Below are 14,852 nucleotides of genomic sequence, written 5' to 3' on the forward strand. Positions count from 1 at the left end.
CATTAAATACACTGGGAGCAAATACTGCTGAGTGGAAAGGTTCAGTGTCCGTGATCACTGTAGCCTCTGTTTAGATCACTGACAAGGCTGCCATTCCTTGCCTGTTCAGTAACTTTCTTTGTGATGTGGATAGTGGACTAGTGTTAATTCCAAAAGTGCACAAAACTTTTGCATGTGACACTGACAAGAGGATGGCCAGTAAGGCTGTGCTTTCATTAGTACTGAGAAAAGTACTTGTCAGCCTCCAAAAACAAATACCATTTTTCAAATCTTGACTGCAGATTACTTGTGAGAGAAGAAATTCCTTTAATTGAGATGACCTTCCTCCTGTGTGGTGTGTTTGAGCTGGGCTGTGGTGGTGTCAGTCCCCTAGCCCTGCCTAAGGAGCCAGCTCCCTGTGCTGAGCTCTGGGTTTGACTTGGGAGAGCTCTGTAAATGCGGAGTGTGCTGACATCATGGTCCCGAGGGTGGCAGTTATTAGCTGCTAAGAATAGTTGCAGGCAAACACAGAATAGAAAAATCAAATGTCTGCTTAAACCACCAGTGGATGGGAGGCAGAGAACTTGAGCCCAGCTGAGGGGCTTTGTGTTTAAATGCAAGGGCAGCAACGGTGGGCATCACCCTGGTGCAGGTGATGCTTTAGGATTCGTGAGCTAGGAAAGCCCACAGAGACAAGTTCATCCCTGGTGCAATTCCAGAACTGTTATGGTAAGTGAGCTTTTTATATTTATTTCCCACTGTTTAGGTTATCTGATCTGAGTGATCTGTGTTTTGCAGTCCTTAATGTAACTATGGGATTCATGAGAACCACCTCAGTGTTACTGCCAGTATAATCATAGTTCTTTTAAAAGATAAAACACAAAGCAATACTAATTTTGCAAAATGAAGTGTTCAAGGTTAAGAAATAATGTACAGTAAAAATTAGATGTGGGCACAGATGGTGCCTCCAGTCTCCAAGTTCAGGAAAGTATCCTTCTCATCCTGCATTTTGGGGCTATTTGGCATAAATGTTACAACCTTTAGGCCTTGATTCCTTGATTACAGATTTATGAGCTAAGACAGGCTTGAGGACAGAGGTCACATTTTCAGGTTTTAACTTACTTCCAGTTTTGTAATGCAAACTTCTGTTTAATGTTTCTGTGATATTAAGGTATTTCAGATATGAAACTGTTCCAAATTAAAGTTGATCAAATTAAAAGAAAGCACATATAAATACAGAAGCAATGTAAGATGAAAGTTAAGATTACACAGGAGTGGGTGGGTGTCTCACAACCTTTGAAAATCTCATCTTGGCTTTTTTATACTAATTAGGCCATGGACAGAAATGTTCAACTAGGTTTATCAGTGCTTGTAGGAGACCTTCTAACCTGAGCTACTCCTAACAATATTTTTTACGTTTCTTAACTCACTGTGTAAAGGCAGGCAGGGGTAGAAATATGAAGCTGTGACTGTCCCAGACAACCACCAGAGATTCTCATTACAGGTTACAAATGGGCCTGAAGCTCCCTTGACCAAAGTATAATCTTTGTCTCACCCTTTTGTACTCGCCCACACCAGCTTCATGGTGATTCAAAACCATCAGAAATCACTCTTAACTATCACTTGTCTCCTTAGCAGGGAGAACAACCTGTTCTCCTCCAGATTTGGCACCCTGGCCCCTGCCTCCCTAGTTTGCAGCCAGAGCACAGCAAAACCCCCAAGTCTGCTGGTCCTGCAGAGCCTGACTCACGCCTGTGCCAGCCCCTTGCAGGAGCCTTCCCCAGGGGAATGAGGAGCTTGATGGATTTGCTGCAGCAGCATGTCAGAGTGTGCTAATGAAGCAACAGATCCATTACAGTATTTAGCCATTTTCCAAGATCCAATTTTGGGAACTTTGTGAAGTATAAAATAGTTGGATTTTACCCTGTGCTTAGCCTGTAAAAGATGAGGTCTCTGTAAGATACTCCCATCCTTTCATTATTTCCGTGTGCTGATTGATCTATGTTCAAATTTGTTTGGAACTGGGATTTGATTCTGCACTTTTGCTTATCAGTTTTTTGTAAATTTGTTTGATAATTGTTATGGGTAAAGATGAAGAATCCCTGGGTATTCTGCTTGCAGGGTGTGACATGTAAAGTAGAAGTTTTTCTTGCAGATCAGAAGGCAGGACTGACGTAGGAATTATTGTCTAAAATTACATTGTCTCTGTTATGTAGGAATTCAGACAGTGATTGTGATAGTCCCTTTTGTCCTTTAAAAATGAGAATTTATGACTCAAAAGTTGCTATGCTGTCAGTCAGAAAATTTTTCCATTATACTGAATCTTATTTTTAATAGTGTAATATCCTGTTCTTTTAGGTGCAAGTGTGGTGTTTTAAATGCAAACTGATTTACAGTCATTTTCTTCAGTCTGTGAAACAGGCATCAAAAGAAAAGAAAAAATAAGATATAAGAAATTCTATATACAGTGTTCGTGTCCAGAGGGGGAAAATATAATATAATTTTTTTAAAAACCAACAAACTGAAGAATTTTTCCTTATTTGAAGGGTTTGTGAGTTTTATATTTTTTAGGAAGAGGAATATGTTTAAATTACTCTTACCTGAAGGAGCAGCATCTTTAAAAAGAATTATAATAAAAAATAGGAATACAGGAAAGCTTTTATGAAATAAAGTGCATATGGCTCTTAGCATGTGGCCAACTTCTTGTTTAGAAAGATTTCCTGCTGCATTCATTTTTCCTTGCTGTATCCCCCGAGGGCTGAACGTCGCTATCTCCTGCAGACAATGCAGCAACGCCCTGGTTTTGTACAGGGGAATGATTTTTACATTCACAAGCTGTTTCAGTGTTCCAGAGCATTGCATTGTTTTAGCATGGATTTCTCTGAATTTTCTCATGAAAAGATAATTCTCTCTGGTCTGGGGGATGCCATCAGGGATAAAGGCACATTCAGTAGCACAAACAGCTGAGATCTTGTGGCAGACTTCATGTCTGCTTGATGCTTTCCCTGATGGCCTTGACACCAATTATAATGTCAGCAGGGTAAAATAGCCTTTGCAAAAAGTGATTTTCTGTTGGAATGCTGGCAAAATAGTCCTGATGTGGTATAAACTTCTGTAGGTGGTGGCACTCTCTGTTTTGTGTTCTGTTTTCAAGGTTAAATACATAAGTGTACAAAGCACTCCCAGCAAGAGGTAGAAGTACCTGAGCCTTGTGGCCTCTGACTTCAGCTGAGCAGTCAGAGCCCTGTCCTTTGCTTTTTTGTGGGCAAATGGACCAGCTATGTATGGAAATGATCTCAGCTGAAATTGAAGCAGTGTAGAAAACAAAACCGGGTAAATGTCTGTGAATGGATCTACTTGATTTTTATAGAAAATATAAGAACGGTGAACCTAAATAATCAACAGAATTAGGGTAAAAGTCTTTGTAAAACAGCTGTGGAAATACACATTAATCAGTTGTACATGTCCCAAACTCTATCCCATTGAAATGATGAACAATTCAATAAAATATATTCCTAGAATGTACTTAGATCCAATAGCAGGAAGCTGAGTCCAGATGGAGTCAGACTGGAAATGAGGCATGTGTCCATTAGTGTGGGCCACTGGCATATCTGGAGAGGAAACGTGATGTTTCACATGCTCAGTAAGCTCAGGGTTTGTCCCCAAAAAGCTACACACGTGTAATCCAAATTAATATCGGCAAGTTAAGGGATCTGATGCACAAACTTCTCAGAGAATGCAGTTGAGTGTTGCTGTAAAATGTCAGACTGAGAGATCAGAATAATCTCTCTGGATGGAAAATCCACTGATCTGTAGCAATAGCTCTGTTCTCTATGTGCACAGCAGACAGAGAACAAAAAAAAGGTTTTAGTTCTACTGCAGAATAAAATATTAATGGTCCTGTCTCACCACAAATTTTCACAAAATTAGGTAGTTAGATCGTGTCAAACCTTGGCTCATCACCAAGACTACTTGCCATAAAATTTTTGACATCAGAAGAGCGACACCTGTATTAAAGTGAAATTTGAATATTCTCTAATATATAAGTTTGTGAGATGGAGTCCTTATCCACAGCAATCATGTTGTCAGCAGTGCTGTTTGTTTGAATTAACGCTGCAGATTGGATCTGGTTGTTGATGCTGATCTCAACTTATATGTAGGACATAAACTGAATACATTACATTTTCTAACGTGCCCGGCAAGAATTCTCTGACGCAAACACCAAAGCTGAAGTAAGTGGGAGCAGGCAGTTCTCAGCCTGAGGTGCCAGGCCATTAGAAATTCCAGGTTCCTAAATGTAAATATAGTATAAATATCCAAGCTGAAAGGTGTCTCAAAAATATAGCCAAAGATTTATATTGTTCTGACAACACATTGGAATCAGCTATTACTGCTGACACTGAGCCAAACCCAGAGAAGGAGTCTTTTGATGTATTTCAAGAAACATGTTTAGTGTCCTGTAACTGCATCTGTCACCACCATCCTCTCAGAAAAAAACCCTGAGAAGGCTGTTTTTGTTTTTTAATCGTTAACCCCACACTGCTGTGCCTTCCTTCCTCTCTAAGCTTCCCTTTTGTGCAGATGAAACCTGGTGATGCAGTGTTTGCCTATAGGCGTCCTTTTTCCTGCAAACACAGAAAACCCTGAAGAACAAATAAACTGTTTAAGTTGCTGATCCTGCATGTTTGCAAATTCATTGGGAGATTTGGCTCACATGTAAGGACACAAGGATCCGGCTCTTAGGGAATAAACGTCAAAGAACGAGAAAAGAAAAGCCTTGGTAGGCACTGAGACTATAAGAACAAAGAGTGCTTCCAAACTGCAGTAGTAAAAACCACTGGGAAATGTGGGATAGTCTGACAGAAGCAGTAAGAATGATGGTTCTGAGTCAGGCATTGAATCAGAAAAAAAAAAAAAAAAAAGAAGAAAAAGAAAGAGGCTTGATCTAAGTGAATTAAAGCCACTTATATTCCTGGAAATGAATTATTTCCTCTTTATCAAAAAAGGAAAAAAGACAAAGAGGTTAAGAATGTAATTATATGTCGCAGAAAGAATTATTTGGCAATTTCTGTCTCCCAGGCTCACGTTCAGGGTACAGACCAAAACTCTGATGCACTGCCTGACTTTGGAGTGTCTCAGCAGCGTTGCCTGTGCTGCCTATTTACTTTTCAGCACTTCCTCTCAGAGGCTTTCTTTTAGCCCATGTCCTCTGCAGGCCTTCAGAGGAAGCTCTGGGTATTATTCTGTGTCCAGAATAAACAGAAATCACAGCACTGTCTTCTGTGCATAATCCCTCTCCTTCCCCTGGTGAATTTAAAAATACTGTAGAAAAACAGAATGATCACAGAAATAGCTGTGTTAAAGCATCCCTCAGCACTGAGGACTTGGTTCATAAGCTTTGGCACTTCCTTGGAGCCTGGGCGAGGTAAATAGTTAATGATGTCCTGGATATGCCTGAACTCCCTGACAGAGCAGGGAACCATCTCCCCTCTTTCCCATCTCGGAACATTTTCATTCCATCCATCTCTGCTGGGACACAGAGTGCCTGAGCACTGTTAGGGGCTGTTTCCAGTGCACACTGATGTTTTGCCCAGTCATATGTCAGGAGGGAGCATCCTCCCACTGTATGAACAACATGAGCACAAAGGAAGATGGACAGTAACTGCATTATGTCCTTCAGAAGATGGATGGAAGTGAGAGGGAATATGCTTTAGTGAGCTGTGTTTCAAGGTCTTGCTCATCAGTTGCATGCCATTGCTGCATTTGTTTCCCCGTGTTTACAAACAGAATTAAATCAAGGTTGTAAACCAGAAAACCATATTCATGTGCTTTGTAGAGTGATGACAGACAGCATAAAATGCTAAAAAAGAGATCAGCTGCAATTAGTCTTCAAAGAACCTATTCACCAATATAAAATTGACAACTAAGATTTCAAATAGCTAATCTCCTTCTGTCCTATATGCTCATTGTCTTTTTTTTTTGTGTTTGTTTGTTGTGTGGTTTGGTTTTTTGTTTACAGTTTTGGGGTTTTTTATGGATGGAAGCTGTTTGGAAATAAATATACTAAGATTCAGTTATTCCTAAAACTGCATCACTTAATGGCAAAAATCCATTTGGTTATGAATGCACTGAGGTTGCTGCACTGGGCATATCCAGACCGTGCCAATCATCAGACAGGGGCTTGGTCATTCTTATTTGGCTGAAGGGTAGAAAAGGAATGGGTAGAAAGGGTAGAAAATTTCCTACAGACCTTCTTCTGGCTCTCCTGGTATAATGCCTTGAAGTAAATGACGCTGCTGTATTACAGAGACCACCAGGTTAAATTAAGATTATAAAAACAACCCCAAAAATTTTATGGAGTTGCAAACATCATTCTCTTATTATCCCAAAGAAAGTTTATTTCTTGTCAGTTCCCTTGAGAGAAGAGTTAAAAATTGCCCTTTTATGGGAAGACAACTGCCCAAAAAATCCCCAGAAAAAGCAATCTGAGCATGGGCAGGGCCGTCTGGAGCCCAGGCAGCAGGACTGGGACTGGCGAGCCCCTGAAACAAATCTGTGCAGCAGAAGCTGCTGCAGAGCTTCCCTGGCAAGTGCCACTTGGAGAAGCCTGAGACAGCCTGGCCTGTGGGAGTCCAAGATGGAGCAAAGTGAACAGGAATGAAAGAAAAAAAAGGCAGGGGAACAGTGGGAAAAGGAAATATTCTGCACCTTGTATGCTGGAAAGATCAAACCCCATTGCACTGGTGCAGGGTTTTGAAGGAGGTTTTGTCTTAGGCCTTGAGTCTCCCCAAGCCAGTTTAAGTCACCAGTTTGATACACAGTGATGCCAATAAGCACCAAGCCTGTGCTTCCCTCCTCCCACAGACACACATTTCTGCTGGATTCTTGCTCTTTAGCACAGTGGTGAACCAACACTGCTAAAACACCATCTGTTTTGTTGTGTCAAGGGAACCAGCTACCACTGCAGCCACGTCACTGAATCACATTACAGCCCTTGGTCTAATGACATTTGTATAGATCTCCAGCTCTCTACTATTTGCCACTAATCAGGGTAGTCTGAAGATAATCATGAAGGGACATTATCCCATTTCTGCCTTAGCTACTCAATTCTTCAGTGCACACACAAGTCAGCATGGCCTGACTTCTCCAATTCCTCTTGCTATATTTATTTGTCTTCCTTTTAGCAGAAGTAATTGAGGGATCAATGAAGCCACTGTGCCAGGTCTATTGCTCAACTCTCCACTTCCCTGTTGTGGTGGGATCTTGCAGGAAACTTGAAGAAATCCAAAAAACAGCCAAACCTCTTCTCATACTTGTTCTGAGAAACCCACCCTGCCTGTGTAATAGGTACTGTTGAACATGATTTAACCTTAAAAGATTAAATATCTTTTTGTTACATCCCAATGGAGACAATATTAGGGTCCATATTAGCACTACTGAGTTCTCATTTGTTCTTTCTGTTCTAGCATTGCAAAAAAATTAGGTAAAGCTTCTTCCCTGATACGGGGAAGTGCTTGAAACTGCAAGAATTTAATGAAATGAATGGAATTATTTAGGATTTTAATCAATGGAGTTTCAGAATTTAACCAGCCATCTTAAAACCTTTGTATTTATTTCTTAAAATTCAAAATGTTATATTAATAATTTAAACAATTGTAGGGAATATCTTGTTATATTGACCTTCAAAACTTGTTAAATATAGTAAATACAAAACATTTGCTTCCTAAAATGAAGATAAAATGCTCAGTCACTTAGAGCTTCACATGGAAATCATCAGGAAAACAGCTCCTGTTCTAAATGGAGCTGTCAAACTGACAAGTTGCAAAAGAAACCTATTCCCAGCTATTCAGTGTAACAAAAGATCAAGATGATCCAGTTTCATCAGGCCATCAAAGAGGAAGACTTGAATTTGTTGAATTCAAATCAGTTTTCTCTGTTTGCTCACTTAGGCTGGTCCTAACTGCAAGATTTAAGAAATTCATAATAAACTGAGCTGTTACTCATTCCAAGAACATCAAATAGCTGTCAATTATAAGGTGCAGAGACTTGAATAAAAATGCAACTGCCTTTTTTGAGAAATACTTTGGGTTGATCACAGCTACTTTGACGTAAGATTCTCTGCATGTGCAATTAGCAACTCATTCTGGCAGTTTCCTTATGGGAATTTTTCCAGGGATATTTGATGCAAATGTCTCTTAGAATCAGCTGTGGATGCACTATGAGGATCATTTAGAAATCTTTTCTGGAAAAGACACCTCTGTGTCTGCTGTAGTTTAAACAAGAATGTACAGCTTTATCAAGTCCTGACCCTTTGTCCCTGTCCAGTGTTCAGCTCCACCACTCTACTCCAGCCTATCCTTCTTTGGAGCAGTGGAAACCTTGGGGTTTTTCCACTTGCTTGTTAATGTATTTGCCAAGATACTTGGGGCTTCTTTGCAAAGGTGGTACTGCTCTGCGGGTTGACATTCAGCATGGGCAGGCAGAGCAGGCCAAGGAAAGAAGCAACAAGCCAGGAAGGAACAAAAACCTTTCAATCTTGAGTTCTTATTCCAAGTGTCTTTGAATCAGCAGCTCTGGGCCTGTCCCAGCTCTTGAAGGAACGCCAGTTCAGAGCCATGAGTGAATAAGGTGTGTGTGGGGGCGGCTGCTTCCCTGTCATTTGTGAGAAACCTCATTTTAAAAAGTGCCTCTTCTTTTGCTGCCTTGCAGGGGCTTGAATGGCTCAGAGGAGCTGGGAATGGCTCACAGAGGCTTTTTGTTCATGGCCTGTTGCCCAGTGCAACCCAGCCCAGGCCAGGAGTGACCAGGAGCTGTTGCCGTGTCAGCTCAGCCTGATGGATGATGTGAGCTGTGCCTCGGTCCAGTTCCAGCAGGAGCATCACAAAAGCCAGCACTGCCCTTGTCCCCAAGTGACTCTCTGGCAAGCCAGGGCTGTTTTGGGGCAGGGCAGAGCTGAGGCTCTGGGGGAGCAGCTGCCTCCTGCCTCGCATCCTTCCCTGCACTCAGGGGGGGAACAGCAGCCTGTGGAGCTGTCAGGCTGATGCCTTCCCCTTCCCCAGCACTGTGAAACACAGTGAAAACAGGCTGGCAACAGGAACAGAAATCAGGAGCATCTTGGGTTAGGAGTATGGATATCTTCTGGTAAAAAACATACACAAGAGCATGAATGGTTTCATTCAGAGTTTTGGACCAAAGTGCTCTGTATGTGAGAAAAATCATTAGCACACCATTAGCTCTCATGCGTTAAAATGGAAATTACTTCTTTATTGTAATATCTGATTTTATTTTATAATGTCTTTACTATTTCGTTTTTGCAGTTTGCTTGTTTAGTCTCTCATACTGGTCATTTTCACTCTGCTTCTCTTAAATTTCACTCCTTTGTTTGCTCGCTTTTTCTTCCATCTGAAAAGCTCACGTGTTGGGTAACTTGCTCAGCAGCAAGGATAGAAGGAAACAGGTGGGCAAGCAATCTGAATTCTGATTTTGGCTCTGCCACTGGTTGCTTGGCAAGCTCTTTACACCACTCTGTGCCTTACTTTCCTAGAGAAAAAGATTGATAGTTGAAGAACAGTTCAAAATCTTTGACAAAAAAGAACTATGCAACTACTTAGTGCTATTTACTGAAGGAAAGCACATATAAAACCAGTATTTTATTCCATGTGTTCCTTAAAATGTCTATCAGTTAAACCCAGTAAGTCTCTGTTCTTCATTTTCCTTTCTGAATTAGTTCTAAATGTTGAGTCATCATCATTGATGCATACATCCAAACCACCACAGACATCCTAGCCTTCAACCTGCAAAAAATCCCAAACATTCTGGATTCTTCAGCCCATTTAACAGGTGTGACATGCAAGTAACAAATCCTAGTAACTACTGAGACACATCTACAGTACAGATCTGCACTGGCACTGCAGAGGGTATGAGCTGCTCTCTCCTTAAACTTTAATGTTCTCTCTATTCCCTCTCTCCCCAGTTTAATTTGGATAAAGTGTTCACCAGCAGGGCACAGCAGTTTGTTAAGGACAGTTATTACATAACTTTATATTACTTACAGCCCTATAAAAGTGTTGCAGATAACAGCAGAGACAGTATCATTCCTCTACCTCCATTCCTCCACGGTGCCATTTTCAGTATCATTAATTCACAACTGAATCCCTTTTCCCTCAGGAATGGCTGGGGTCAGAGCAACACTGCTGATGCTGATGGAGGTAAAGAGCCAGCAGCAGTATTATGCTGAAAAGCTTCCTAAAAATGGTCTCTGTCTCCTTGCTGACCCAGCCTCTCATATCAGATTTCCTGATTCATAACCATAAAACTCTTTGGGTACCAACATTTTGTAAATTAAATGGCAAAACTTCAAAACTACAGGCTCGAGTACCACTGCTGAAAGCTTGGTGTAAGCTCAGCCTCAAAGTCCAGGGGAAGGTGAACTATATCTGTAATTATTCTGAATGCAACCCTTGACTGCAGTGAGTATTTCTTGCTGCACTGCACCTGAGGGTTAGCTAAGATTCCAAAAGTGAATTTGTGAACTTCATTGTAATGCAGCTGCAACTCACGGAGTTAAATTCTTGGTTCATTTTACTGATCTTCACCAAAGCATTTGCCAGTGTGGCCCCTGGGAGCTTGGTGTTCTGCAGCCTGCAGGAAGCTGCCATGAACGGTGCTCAAGGGGACGGTGTTGAGGATACGTGCAGCAGGGCTTCAGATGTGAATGTGTTTGTGGGTGGCACTATGTGGATACACACGCTAAAAAATATTACACCTGTGATTTCCTAAGATTGGGTAGCAGTGGAATGCAAGAATCTTTCATTAAAGATGTGAAAAGCAGTTTGGTTTTGTTATGATTAGAAAGTGGCTTATATTTGTAAGAATTTCTAAAGGTAATTAATGAACCTGATCATGCTTATTCAGTTGGCTCCCTGAAAAGGCCAAACAATTTCTGAATAGAATGAACAAAATAATACTTCTTTAATACTCCTTTCTTCCTAATTCCACACTTTTACTACCCATGTCGGTTACTGAATGCTTTGCTAAGCTCCTTTCATGACTATTCATTTCCTCTTTTGTCTCCACTCATTCCACTTTATACCTGGCACACAACTTTAATGTACATTATATTCTTCATTTGTTGAGGAAGTAACTGAAAACTCACAAAAAGTGAGCACTTGCTGTTTTCTGTGCAACACATTGGTCCTTGTTTTCTCCCTACTCCACACACTGTATAATTCTGGGGGGTTAGGATTAGGTTTGGTATATGGTAAAGTAAATGTAATTTCCATAGCAGGATGTAGAAAACGCCATGCTCAGAATAGGTGGGAGAAGGCCTACTTGGCTGAAAAGGACTGGGAGATTTTTCAAACTGAGACTTAAAAAGGGATCTTCGTTGTTTCTGCCCCTCCCACCTGCTGTTATCTGCAGCTGAAAATGGGGCAGAAAGCCAACATCGTGACATTTGAGCAGACAGCGCTTTATGGAAGTGTCTATTACAATTCCACACCCACACCCGTGGCAGGAAGGAGCCCTCTCCCCGGCCAGGGCAAGCCCAGGTGCTGCCAGAGTTACAGATGATGTGAGGCTTCTTTTCCTGAGTCTGGCATTTGTAGGCAGACTCTTACATTTTTCTGTGTGGGTTTTAAATAAGATTCCCTTTCCTCTGCTTGCTTACTCCTCTCCCCCTCCAGAAGGAATCGGAGGATTTTTAAAACACACCGTGGAGTTTTCTCAGCCCTCACGTGCCATCCTTGCCGGTGGGCTGGGCTGCAGCAGCAGAGAACGTGCAGAAGCACCGTGAGTGAGAGGAGCTTTGCCTCACCGAGTCATCTCAGACAGCGCTGAAACACCCTGCGAATTACATCTGTGAAATACCCTGTGAATTACATCTGTGAAATACCCTGCAAATTACAGCGAGCACGTGAAACCCACGGCTGATCCCAGCGTCAAACTGATCTTAGAAGGGAGCACTACAGATCAAATGGCTTTTACAGCCCCTTTGATTTCTGCCACTGTTCTTTCACAATGAGCACTTTCAGCGGTTCCACGAGTATCCTTCATCATTTTACCTGAAATAAATACTGATATATTCAGAAATACATGCATACATATATATAGGCTGCACGTAAAGCATCTATCCATATAGCCCCACTCCCTTTTCTTCTATTTAAATAGTGTTCAATGATTGTTCAGTTCTTTTGAAAGGGTGAGTCACCTGCAGCTGAACAATGATCCAGCTGTGTAACTTGATAAAGTATTTTCCTGGACATCAAAAAGTAAATACACTGATATCTACTGTCATTATTTTGGTTTGTGCTTATATTATTTTTCCTTATTTTTTAATTTAAATTAAATATTAGAAAATTTGGATGAGGCTATAAAAGGAACTGCTGGATTGGCAGCCCTATAAATTGAGGTTCCCTGTTTCTGGTAGCACAGGAGCACAGCAAGAACGTTGCCCTTCACCTGCCCCATTAAACAGTGATCCGTGAGCTGGTGGTGAGCAGCCAGTGCAGGTGCCTGACACATTCCTTCCAGGAATTCTAGAGAGATATGGACACAATGTGAACTGAACTTCCACCTCAGATGCTTTTCATGTGGAGCATCACTGGTGTGCAGAGAGATCACCACTCCCTGGTGCTGTGAAAGGCCACTCTGCATCAGCTGTGGGGTGACAGAAGAGTAGTGGGAGAGAAGAGGATCTCTCCTACTCCAGCTGTGCCCTGAGAAAGCAGAGGGGTCTGGAAGGAAGGAGTGAATGTTAGACTCCAGTGAGAGTAAAACCAGGAGATTGAAGGTAAAGCAGGAGAACCTTTGCTGTCATATGAATTGAATTGAGGAAGGGATATCTGAAAGAGAATATGTTTTTCTTCATGTATATAGAAGATAAAGATAATACGTGTAATCCTGCTAAATCAGTAAATTAAGTGAACTTTTAAGTCTCGTGCTCTCCATAAGATTTGACTAAAATGAAGTGTGATTGCTCACTTATTAATAAGGGGTTAAGTGCCATTTTAGTTCCTAGATCTGGAAAGAATGATGCAAAGTGAGGGAGAAGAGATGTAGATTAGCACATCTCACCTGAAGAGCTGCAGACTGCAGTGGCAGAAGAGCTATCAGACACTAACAAAGAAAGGATAAAGCAAAGGCAGTTGTGCAACTGTGGGAAGGACAGTGACACAAACAACCCTGAAAGGAAACCAGCCTTGCCACTGTAGAGGTGTCAAGGAAGTGGACTGCCCTTTTGGTAAATAAATTCTGAAATCTGAATGAGGAATTTTTTTGTTTGTTTGTTTTCCTGAAGTCAGTCAAAGGGGTTGTGTGATTCAGCCACACCAGTGCAGGGGATTCCCTCTGGATCTATGTCTCTTAGCTATGGGTTGGGTTTTTTTTCCTTTGATTTGTCTCCTGAGCAAACATGAACGTTCATGTGTATCCTGAAGTGTTTTGGAAAGCAATTAGATAATGGGCTAATGAAATGTGGGGGGTTTCTGGTACAGGCAAAGTACCAGGCTGACAGTGAACCCTGTGTTTCTCTGGAACCAAGAAAAGACATGCAGAGACTCTGGTGGTATTTTTAGTCATTTATATTATACATGTTCCTGTCCATCTTTGTGCCTTTCTGCCTCAGCCCTGCCGAGACTGGGAAGTGTTTTAGAAAATGTCTCATTGCTTCCTTATCGCCACTCACTGATCTAACACATTGTTTCACAAATTTCCATCAAAAGGGTGTTTAGGGTGCTGCTGGAGCTGTCCTGGCTGAATCAGCACAATCTCCAAACAGGTTCCCTTCCTCTGCCTTCCCTTCGGAGGTGTTTCAGACTCATCGGGCAGGAATCCAAGCTCCGGAGGCCTGCAGCAGCATTTAATCTATCAGAAACCAAAGTTGCTGCATTGGCTGTAGTAGCTCATAATTCAAATGGAACATGTTAGTGAAACTGATCTGGATATTGATTTTAAAAACTAATCTGGCCCTATGTCCTAAGATTTCTCTCTCACTGCAGAACAAATTGATGCCTTATATAAATTCTAAAATAATACAAAGCATATTGCAGAACTGGCGTAAGAATGGCTCCATTAGGGGAGCCAGAGCCTGCTCTGATTTTGCAGAGTGGGGTTTGGCATGTGAAACCAGTGATCAGAAGCTGAACTGGATAAAAGCTGGTGGTAAAACACTGCCAGCAGGAGAACTGGGGATTTCTATTCCATTAGGAATTTGTACCTGCATCTAATAAATTACTAAACTGACTACCCAGTGGGCGAGATGTGTTTTATAAGGAGGGGCAGTTGCTGGTATTTGTATTGGTTGGTCCAAGACAAGATATTCCTGTTTGCCTTGGACCACCACAGCCACATCAATGCCACCCCTGCAGGATGAGTTCCCCTGTGGAGAACCCTGTCCTGTGTGCTTCATTTTCACTGCCTGCAAATGAAGAATCTTCCCTGTCTCCCAAATGAGTCATAAGGATAAATTATGTAATTTTAAATGTTTTACTTAGCACTGTAAGGACAAAACCTGATAATTAAATAATATGTAATATCCAAATACCATCTGAACTTTTCTAGGGCTTTCCTTGCTGCCTGTTATTTTCCAGAGTTGTTTGAAAACAGGAGATGAGAAATGGTGTGCTCATTTTGGAATGGCATCTTGTCAGTAATCACTCCTCAGGGTTCTGAAGATTGTATTAGGAAGAATGTAAGGGAACAAGCATATTTTTGGGAGAACTATCCTTGAGCCAATTTCTCCCCTTTATAAAAATTTAAGTTACTTATATGGTGATACAGTGACTCTGAGACAAGTGTATTTTCCTCAAGTATGGTCCAACAAAATCAAACCCATTCCTTGTTGATTTTTCCTGTGTGATAACTCATTAAATGCA

At 41.4% G+C, this 14,852-nt stretch overlaps 1 long non-coding RNA gene across 1 annotated transcript; it reads left to right on the forward strand.

Moving 5' to 3' along the window:
* The first annotated feature begins 440 nt into the window (after positions 1 to 440).
* On the forward strand, positions 441 to 13,242 carry LOC148222697 (uncharacterized). The gene is made up of 2 exons (XR_015805765.1): positions 441 to 708; positions 11,664 to 13,242. It is a non-coding gene; the product is annotated as an uncharacterized LOC148222697 (long non-coding RNA).
* The last annotated feature ends 1,610 nt before the right edge of the window (positions 13,243 to 14,852 follow it).

This window comes from Sturnus vulgaris, chromosome 10 (genome assembly GCF_052056855.1).
Source record: "Sturnus vulgaris isolate bStuVul1 chromosome 10, bStuVul1.hap1, whole genome shotgun sequence".
Classification (NCBI taxonomy): Eukaryota; Metazoa; Chordata; class Aves; order Passeriformes; family Sturnidae; genus Sturnus; species Sturnus vulgaris.